Below are 11,707 nucleotides of genomic sequence, written 5' to 3'. Positions count from 1 at the left end.
AACATAATGTGGAGGTTTTAGAAACGTTTCGAAAGGGCTCATTTGTTGATTATTTTTTTTTTTCTTAATAAAGCCACATGGACATCTCCTTGCACATTTTAATGTCTAAAGAAGGACCCATTCTGTCAGTGCTTCCAAGAAGAGAGCCTACAACAGGTCCAAAAGAATATCAGGCCATCTAATAACGACGAGAAGTTATGAGCTTTTCTGACATGGCACAGTTGCGTATTCAGAATATGCAAAACAGCAGCCATTATTTCACCGACTGTCTGAAATGTGTGCCAAAAAGTCACGTCATGGGAAATAAACTTTTTATAGAAATACCATGACATCAAAACGTGCGAGGATTACGCTAATCAAATATTAATAAATATCACAGCATGTCATATGTTCAGATTTCCCTTTGCAAACATATGTTGTAGCCCACTTGCCCACCTGATAAAAATGATTCTAACTATAATCTTTATTTAAAAATGATTCTAACTATAATCTTTATTTAATTTTGGGTGGCCAGTGTAAATATTACACAAATTACAGGCAGTTTTTGTCGAAGAATTTCCAGTGAACGTGCTACTGAGGCACTTCGATAGCACTTTGCTGCAATAACGGTTTATGCTACATTGAATTGTTGGAATTACTTTCAGTAACGTGTTTAGGCAAAGTCTGAAGATAGAAGTCACTATCTCAAGTTTCCTATATACATTTATTCCATCAGTCTATTATATATGTAATCTACATTACCTGCCTAAACGTCATCTCATCTGAATGTGCTAAATCTAGCGTTATATTCCAACACATCACACACCCCCACACCCCCTCTCTCTGTCTCTCTGTCTCACACACACACACACACACACACACACACACACACACACACACACAAACACACACACACACACACACACATACACACACACACACACACACACAGAAGGAGAAGGGTTTACTGGTTGTTCTGCTAAAACTAACATGATTTTAAACAACAAACGTTAACAAACGTTATGAGCAAAGCATTCATTTTGTTTCTGAATATGTCAAATAAGAGTCATGCTCGCTCTGAGCATAATTGTCATGCTTGTGTATGAACACTGTTGTGAGAAATTCTGCAGAAAACAGTCAGACGGGTGCAATGACATTTATCAGGCAACGAAAAAATCATTTTTGCCATTTTGTCTTGTCTAGAGAATACTAGATTGTCTAGAGTTCCTTTCCATCATAGGCCTATTTTTGCCCATGAAAATGTGTAAATTCAAAAAAACTCTAAGCAGTAAGTTGAATATGTGGCCATTGTTCTATGCATTTGATAATTTAAATTCAAGTATAAATAATTTGGAAATTCTTCAATTCTGAAACTGGTTCTCACTACTAAGCATTTGGTGGTTCGCTTGTGACACTGATTCAGTTTTTTTCGCTTTGAGCATTTTCAAATATCGTGGCTTAGCCTAGTGTATTGAAGTATTCCACTGATATATTTAAATGTTTAAAAAAAAAAAAAAAAAGGCAATGCGACACGTATGGTAAAACATTACATATCCTACCATGAGGTGCATATAGGCTACTGTAGCTCAAGCGCTCACGTAGCCTAAGGTGAGACGAGGCCCTGTCCTTGGTGCTGAAACATGACGGAGCGATTATGTTTAGAATTTACATCCCTCTTCCTCCAATTACAGCATTTGCATTTGGCCGTTAAATGTAGGCCTAAGTGCAACTCATATTTGAAAGCTATGTATTAGGCCTAAATTTAATACGATGTGACCTTCAAATAAAAAACCTTTGCAGTCTTCGTCCCCTTTATGATCAAAGGTCAAGGCTATACAAACGCCTCAAATTCACTACGGCTCTAAGCATAGGTTGAAAACTATTTTATTAAATAACATTTCCAATTCCATAACCTACGTCTACATTGTTTAAGAACGCTGTGTGCTGCAATGTAAATGGCTCAATTGGTAGCAACATTATGCTACTTTTTCATATATGAGGCCTTGATCTAGATAATGTTCAAAAACACATGTAGGCCTATACTATATTGGGCCAACATATCGAGTAAAAACACAAGTAACACAACACAAGTAAGTAACAACACCCCCATACCTACACCCTTTCATGTCACCATGATGTTGTGTAGAGCAAAAAAATCAGTGTGGTAAATCAATCAAACATTTTCTAGCATAACAAGCAAATCAAATTATGCAACTGACTGGGCAACATGTTGTCCATCAGGAAGAAACGAGTATGCTAATAACTATAACTGATATCACAACATTAACTGCAATTGGATTTTTAAGTAAAATAAAAAATGATCTGAAAGATAAGCTACTGTCAAGGTTACAACCATCACTATGAGATGAGTGTGCACATTGACTGTGCTCACCTGTTGCCTATCTATGCCTGTTTTCTGTACAGAATTACAATTATATGTAGGCCTAGGTCATACATCAAGACCATAAATTCAATGATTGGCATGATGCAAATACCATAACCTTATACACTAATAATGCTTTATAAAAGAACAGTAACTGATAGCAGGGATCTTGAACATGACATTTTTAAGGCTGATGTGATTAAATTTCAAATAATTCCGCCGAATCCCTTGTCATATCGAACGTTTCATCATGATAATAGTTACATGCGTTTGTTCAGTGAAAGCACGCACGCGCAGACACCTGCGCTTCACAGCAAATATATATATACATATATGTGTGCAAAACATTGGTGTAAGCTATACAAACATCAGTAAAACTACTTGTGTAAAAACAGTCTATGACAAAAATCTATCGCCACTTTTAAGAAGGCTTTAAAATGTGCAAAGTCTCCAGCACTGGCTGTTCAAATGTAAGTTCTATCACGGTTTATCTGAGGGGGAAAGCCCACTCTTTCAGCGCGGGGCCCAGTTCTTCTGAGCTCTATTGTTGTCTATTGCATGGGCCTGATTAATTAATTTCACACTGTAGCTCCCCAGAAGATTTTCCCACAAACAAGTGACCGAGAAAAATGTAGCCCAAAAGAAAGAAGTCAACATCAAGTTCAACAACGTGCGGTCCCTCATTACCATGACAATAGAGTCTGGGAGCACAGAAGTCCCCTTAACAAGGGGGTCTGGCGTCAGGAGCCTCCACCTCCCAGACCTGGCAGCATTTTCCCAGGCTCCTAGAACAATCGCACAACTGTTTGCTTTAAACGCCTGCGCGGGGGCCTCTGTGCTAGTCTAATGATCGCTTCATACAATGCTCAGAGACAGATACCAGGGAAACATTTTGACATTTTAACACATTCTATATTTCCCTCCTGCGTCGCAATGGAAAAAAAACAGTAATAATGAAATCTAGAGTATTATATTGTAAAACTATAAATATGGCATTGTTCTCAAATATGTGAGAAACATCGTTATACAGTTTGGACAGTGGCCTTAATTATTCTGTGTATAATGCCCGCGTTTAGTATTTCAGCATATTCTGGACACATACATAAAACAACAGTTGTCACCTGTGATTATGGTTAAAACAAATGCCAAAATGTTGCACTGACATCCGAAGTAGTCAATGTAATCCAAAAACGAAATCACTTGACAGCCATCGACATAATCAAACTGTACACAGAAGTTTCTTCCATTTGCAAGGATAATTGGAGCCTTAGCGAAAAATGTCAGTCGTATTCTATCGCGTCGCCATATGAAGAGAAGATAATAAATAAAATAGCTTTGGACGAAATTAACCAATTTGCGTCTACTTGTTTTCTGACGACAAGACCTTTCCAAGTAGCTACTTTGCGCAGTGTACTTCGGTGCGTCAGAAGTCAAGCACAAGCCTCTCCCTTTCTCATCGTTGATAGACACCAAAAACTGAGTTCTTCAGTTCACTTGATAGTGAATAGGCTATATGTCCATTATTCAACTTTATGCATGGTGAACGTTTCTCTGAGATGGTTGGCAAATGCCTAAACGAAGAAAAGTTAAAAGAGATCTTAAAAGTGAGCTTAAAACAAGGAATCAATTTCACCATGGTACAAAGCATAAGGTAGTACTCTACTTTCCCCACACAAGTGTCAACAACCAACTTCACTGACAGTGTCTATGAATCTATATCTCTGAACATCTATAGGCCTATATACATTTGCGCTGAAAATAAGACGTTAGTATTCCAGAACCCTAGAAAAGATCTTCCACAAAATGGATGGACATTTGTCTTTATGGAATGTTAGGAATGTTACTGTTGTGATCTAAACTTCTTATAATGCTGCCTCCGTCGGATCTGTAGTAGGTGCTGAGAAAGAAAAGGTAACCCAAAGCCGATTTCTGATACGCATACCAAAGCTTTGCGTGTGAAGTGACATTTTTCTTGCGCGCATTTGTCGCGCTCGTATGAGCCTTCAGATGAGATGTCCACCGTGACACCAAGTACCCAAGCTAGTAACGCAGTTGTTGAAACGGCAACATTACACCACACGAAAGCAATGGGAAATATATGAAAACTAAACAATTAAGACAGACGGAGGTATTACGTTTCAGGATGGATCCACAAGCCAGTAGACAGAAGGCACGGTGTTCCCTGGTGTATCTCAGAGACTCGTTGCTCTTCCATCTCCAACAGGGTAAAGCTAGCACTGCGTCAAATTCAGAAGATTCCACGTCACTCCATATCCACGTATCGATATAAAAACGTACACGTGTGAAAACTGATATTTATTCCTCTTATAAGTTTGGTTGTTTTCCAGATATGAATGACAAGCCGCTCACGATACACCATACGGTTGAGAGAATCACGTTCTCCGATGTTCTCATCATTTCACTACGTGAGCCATTGCGTCTTGACGTCAGGGCTAGGGATAGGCTGCCCTAAAATATTCCAAGACCTAGGGTACTATCTATCCAATAGTAACCGCGGAGATGATTTATGCCAGCAAACTGAATTCTGTTAAAATCGCCGTTAAAAACAACAAGACTTTAGCAGAGCATTGAGAAAAAAAAGCGCAAAAAAAGCTCGTTTAGGCGACATGCAGACTTTGAATAACGCATTCAAGAAAACGGGACTATTTCCGTCGGAGACTCGGGATCTTGAAAAGCATTTTTTTTTTCTAAAAGCAAAGATTTTCTAATACTGACTTTGTCATTACCTTAATCTCGACCAGGAATACAGTGTAGGTATACTTTTGGTTAGGCCAAGCCCACTTGAGCAATTTGCACCTGATTATTGTAAACATGTCTTGTAAAGTCTTGTAACAACCTATTTTTATGAACACCCAAATATGCCCTGAAAATAATAGACCTACCCATACACTGTACACTCTTGTTACTGACTGAAAACTAAATGTAAGTCAATTGAACGTTGATATACTCTATAAGCCTATATAGAGTTGTGAGGGTTCAACCACATTTTAATCAGGTTCAGTTTGTAAATATAACGGATATTTGGCGAATCATATAGACCTCACATTTATCATGTTATGATTGTTAAATGTGATTGCTTTTTAAATTAACTTACAAGACAAAGAATCGATTTCAAAATTATTTTGAACGAAATTAGCTGTAACCTAGGCCTACTTTATTGTTTTCCGTTTTAGTCCTTTCAATGACCCATTTGGCTATTTTGCATTAACCTGTAAAAACCAAGAAAGTATAGTAACAAATATGTTAAAGAATTAGGCCTATCATAAAATGAAACCATTATATTTCCCAATTAATTAGTCCATCTGGAAGGATGTTACAGAACATACATTATCCAGCCCAATATTCTACTATCCCAATATTCTACTCAAAAGTAGGCCTAGGCCAAAAGTAGGCACTTGATGTAGGCTATGCCAAAGACTAACTAAAATTAACATTAAAACAATCTGATCTCAGAGAGCAACTACACAGAAATTACATAATATTATTTTCCAGATTAGGCCTACATTAAATGTAAGAAATAACTTACGTGGAAGAAAATTGGCAGTAGCCTAATATAATTTTATTGAATGCTCTAATAATGCCTAAAAACCATCTCCGTCAATGTCTGTTCTCAATGATGGTCTGAAAAGAAATGAGTGGGGAGGCTGGTTGTAGGCCTACAATGCAGCTTCTATAAAACAGTAACAGTGACACCTACAGGTAATAGAAATAGCTAGGTCTCACTGCTGTAATGCTGTTAAGTGCAATGAAGAGCAAATTTTATCCGATGGCATGACGGGTGTCTAAGGTCATGTCAGATGCCACTCCTCATGTTTCTGCACACCTTTCGTTTCAGAAGCACCTGCGAAAAAGTTTCTGCTATGACATAACACTGCATGTTTGCAGATGAAAAAAAACACGATAACCTGTCTTATTAGGACATAGCTTGCTTATAGGCATACCTTCTAGTTATTCGATAATCTAATTTATTACCTATTTAATAAACACGTAATTTCGAGTGCTGCAATAGAGATTTACACATTTATAACAAAATGCAAATAGCCTACAACGAAATAGCCTACAAAGTGTAGGCAATGGGATTAATTAATGGCCTCTCTGGTGAGTTATACTTTAACTAATGCAAGTAGATATAATAAATATTATTATTCATATTTTGCCACGAAAATTAATTAGGATAACCTGTATTGTCTAAACACTTCGTATTCTTGGAAGCTTGGAATGTCGCGTCAGTTTGTTAAAAGAAAATAAAAGATGACTAGGCCTACAATTGCTTCAAATAATAGCCTATTGATAAGCAATATAAAATATCTCCCCACTCAAATGTGCAAACTTAGGTTACTCAATTAGCCTAATTATTTATCGTTCAGCTGATGCCATCACCAGGCGTGACAGGATTGCGTTGAGAAACTTTCTTTAAACAAATAAAAATAAATAAAAACTGCACGGAAGTTTTTAGAATTTTAAAGGAGAGCATGCACTAGGCTAGGCCTACCTGTAACGTCCTTATTTTTTCCACGTCGCCCGAACAAACATTGTGACATGGTAAAATACAATTTAAACATGAATAGGCCTATGTAGCTTAGGCATATGATAATATCAAATGTTTGATCACGCTAAAAGGAAAAATTAAAAACATTTTAGCACTGTGCAGCTCCCTTAGACAAATGTAGGCTAACTATGAACGAATGCATATTCATAGGCTACAGTTTTAGCGTAGATTAGTGTGGGATATGTGAACGCTGAATTTATAATTAAAAATTAAATCAAGGCTAGGCTATATGATTTGGCTTTTGGTGGCAGAGTCGACTACCAGTTATAATCAAGTCCGTGAGAAACTTAAACTTGAATTTAAATGTTCATTTAGCCAATTGAACGCTAGTGGAATGGTATTATTTAGCTTGAAGCAAACAAAACATCACAGCTTGTTTACATCGTGTGAAATGATAAAATAGGTATTTGAGTTTACTTGCAAAATTGAAATAGTTCATGTGTCTATACACCATGAGATTATGAGGTATCTGAGATAATGAGGATCCCACATGGTCCGTCCATCTTCTGTTACAGTTTTAGTTTGATTTGTTCCACTGTTGAGTCCTACATTATGTCTCTGCAAGTGACATATAAACGTGAATAAAATAAAGTAAACTGGGGTTATTTTCTGATTCATTCCCCCACTTTTTGGGAAACAAATTATATATACTATGACTGACTATGATATCAACGTAATTTTATGGCATCAAATGAGGCAAGTCAATTTAGGACACAAAGTAAACACCCAGGAAACTTTGAAGGCAATTATGTTAATGGTCTAGCACCACAATAGTCTACTTGGGAGTAACTTTAAGGTACAATAGACTGTTAAAAGAGTTCCCATGATAGTCAATTCAAGAATATTAGCAAAATAATCAATCACATAATCAGAATAACCACTAACTTAAGACCACATCCATAAGGGTGATTTGTGGGGATCAAAAGGATATGTGTGATTCTATGTAAAGTCTACAGCATGGTCTCAGAGTGGTACACCTACAGTGTCTGTTGGGCTTGGCTATTGGAACTTCCTTCTTGGTATGTCTGCTATATAAGGCTCACTCAAGTAATTTATGATGGTATGACAACAATGAGTACAACCAAGGTAACCCTGAAATTAAACTCAAAATGAGCCTGTTTCTATAAAAGCCATGAGAGTGTTTCTATAAAAGACAAGTTATTCAAGATTTCTATGCAAAAGATAAATCTTGCTGATAACACTTGTGGCATGATTCAAACTGAAGATATATCTGTTTAAACAGAACTTAATTTTGTTCGTCATCCAAATTGTGGATGAATGAAACAATATCAGTAAACTGGACATCAATGTGAATTCAACTGAAGATTCAACTGATATGATTTTCAGATTGAGATTATAATGTGAGACATCAATGCAAAGCAAATACTTGCGAGGCTATTTCTAATGAGCTCAAAAGCACAAGCAAATATGTTGTTCTTACATCTTTTCAGGGATACTGTTCAGAACCAATTTGTAGTGAAATCAACATTCTACATGGAATCTGCACAGAATAAGTAGCCTACAACTATACTGCCAAACATCTGCAGTGAAATACAAACAATGCATGTTTGTGGTACAGTACAGAGGCCTACAGTTTTGCCTTCAATGGTTTCTAAAATGTCTGGATCAATTGATCATAATTTCCTAATACTTTATCAGTTTTATTGACACTATGTGTTAAACATGGTTTGAAGTATGCAAGTAAAATTGATATTGATGACATATAGAAACACCAAAAACACCATTATTGTTATAATTTGATCATATGATTTGTGTTATTTTTTTAAACAATTGTTGATTACCTATTCAATTCTGAAATACATTGAGTACTAATGAACTTGCAAAAACACCTGCAGGCCACAAATGCGCCAAAAACACTATGTCCTTTGGTAAAAAATAAAGGCAAATGATAGGCATACCAAAATAGTGGACTTAAACACAATATTGGTTTCCTATGCCATGAACAGACTAGGAAAAACAAATCAAGAATGTAAAAAATCTTACCTTAAACTTCTCTGTTTTGGGAGAGAAGAGGTTTGGTAAGGCTCCCTGCCTTGTGTAGAAAGACCTGTTTCCCTCTGACACTCTCCTTTAATTGGAGACAGGCTGGATTTTATGATAATGAGCGTTGACATCAGTCTTAACAACTTAAGCCACATAAAAGAAGGGTGCAAAGGGGCAAATTTGCGTCTCCTTTCTCATGCAATTCCTATGGTCAAGTTCAAGCGCAAGTCTCAATCTCTTTCAGTCTGTGACCAATTGGCATGCAAGGCGTGTCCAGCATTCCACCAGAGCCTATGGGGAAATATATGATGGCGGGAAATTTGTGAATTGGACATGTGCTGGAATTTGTGAACATATAAACACAGATACAAAAAAACAGAATATGAAATAATATAAATAATATAAAAGTTTTTTTCTGATTAAGCTTATATCATTTAAAATAGACGTGTTTGAGATGCATGTGGTTGTGATTAACTTGTGAACTGAACTGTGTACAAAAGACATTGTAAAATATCTGTGATTGATAGCTCATTCACATAATCTCATGAATACACAGCGTAAATAGAACAGTTTAGGTGAAGACAGGAGCATCCTTAAATTTTGAGATTGTGCCTTTGACACTCTTTGGTAAACTGTATGGAAGCTGTGTCTAACTAAAAATGAGAGCACTGCTGAACTTGACCTATATAGAGTGTGTGCCAAAATAATCTCAATCAGTCCAGTTGATAAAGATGATATAAAAAAAAACTAAACTAAAAAAACACTGAAATAAGGTAAAACATTACATCATTATTTCGATCAAGATTTTACAAAGTGCACACCTCTATAAATCAAATGACTAAAACCCATCCACATTTCTCACTTCAACTGTTCCTGATATGGAAAGAAAGCCATGAGAAAGGTTTACTGAATATGATGTTCAGTACAATAAGTCACTCTTTAATGTCTGATAACTATAATATGTGTGTGGTTTCATCACCTCGCATGAACAATTATTTACCATAAATCAGTAATCCCAATCCCAAATCATTTGCATGCACTTATTATTTGGATTTTGCCGCTATTCTGTGTCAAGTTCAGACGTGGTGGTGATATAGTTGGGGGTGGGTGGCATTACAATGATTCAACAGGGCCTTTTTCGAAGCTGAACTTTGGGGCCTCCCTGCTATCCATAATCTAATGAGATATGGCGGTGTGAAATGTCACCGCCATGAATCCTGACCCTCTGGAGCGACCCACCAACAAATCAGTGCTTGCGGTTGCCATAGGCATCCGCTGGCCCTGTGCATGCAGAGCAGCTCTGGGATCATGTGACTGCAGAAGAGGGTGGGGGGTGTGGCCACTTCTGTAGTGTCACAGGCACATTTGCATGCATTCAAATGATGCAGGACAAAAATGAATGCTGCAGTCAAAGAGAAAATCAAGGCAAGAAAAACACTGTGCAGTCTCTCCTAGCCTTAGACTGCACTGCTCCTCAGCTCACCACTACTAAAAAAGGATGATAAGGGAATGCTAATCCAGATCCAGAGATTGGTACATATAAGTCATATACCAGCAAGGCATCTATGTCTGATTACCTCTTTGAACTTGTAGACGTAAATGGTAATTTACAAAATTGCTCATGGTACTGTATTTTGCAATCTTGCAGATTCTTCAACTAGTTGACCTTAGCATTTCTTGAGCACCACATCCATACACTACTAATGAAGACAGTAATGGATTTTACTTCATCTCTGAATTAGTCAGCACAAACTCTTATTGCATGTGCACTGTCTTTTGTACCATTTTAAAAATCCTACAGACCTTTGTCTGTTTGAGCCGATGGGTAATTATGCAAAGGAATATTTAAGTTCCCCTGCAATATTTCAGTCTGTTCAGATTAGAAGTGATCAGGGCATGGGCCTCCAATAATCTTATCTGAGACTGGAAGAAGTGGCTAGAGCCAACATCAAAGGCCAATTTAGAATCTGAGGGTATCTTTTAAAGGTGCCATGTGTAAGAATTGAGCTAAAAATATCTAAAAAATGAGCTACACGCATCAAAAGAATGAGAAGAAATAAGGGCGATGATGTCATTAAAAAATGACAAGGTATAGTGCTGCAGATATATCAACCTGAATTAGCATGCTAAATTACTAGCCACAGCCCGACAGGTGTCATAATACCAGTTTCGGTCATGGGAGGTAGTATGCGGGCAACATAACCGCCAGCCAAACTGCAAGACACGTTTCCCGGTTGTTACTCTATAGACCATCTTACTTTCTGGAGGTATACTGCCCCCATTTTTTATGGAATGTGGAGTATGAATTGATTTTTTGGCGGCCATTACACATGGCACCTTTAAATGGCAAAAATGTGTTTTATATTTAGTTATGTTTGTCAACATAAACCTCTGATGGGGATCATGATGATATGTAAAAGTTATTCACATATACACATAATGCCATGAAGAACAGAAGAGCCCAATACGTACTAATTAGAAGCACTAATATGCACAAGAAAACAAGGCTGTTTCACATTCTCCTGTAATTTGCTTTCACAAACCTCCTGTTCAGTAAAAAGCATTTATAACAGTGGTTCTTTGTAAAGGAAGAAGATTTAGAGGAACAAAAGCACATCAGTATTTATCCACAAGATAGATGTGCACACATGCTGATTACTCATTTGAATACGATAATCATTTTGGCACAGTCAGAGTGAGGCTGCTTTTCTTTGCATCACTAGAAAAGAGGGCAGAGATGATCTGTCTTTGAAATGCACGTCAACAGATTA

The sequence above is a fragment of the Alosa pseudoharengus genome, unplaced genomic scaffold, assembly GCF_046254945.1.
Source record: "Alosa pseudoharengus isolate Yale_2024_CS ecotype anadromous, Long Island Sound unplaced genomic scaffold, YU_APseudo_1.1 YU_APseudo_1.1_scf_11, whole genome shotgun sequence".
NCBI lineage: Eukaryota > Metazoa > Chordata > Actinopteri > Clupeiformes > Clupeidae > Alosa > Alosa pseudoharengus.
The sequence above is the reverse complement of the archived record's forward strand: the minus strand, read 5'-3'. Positions refer to the sequence as shown.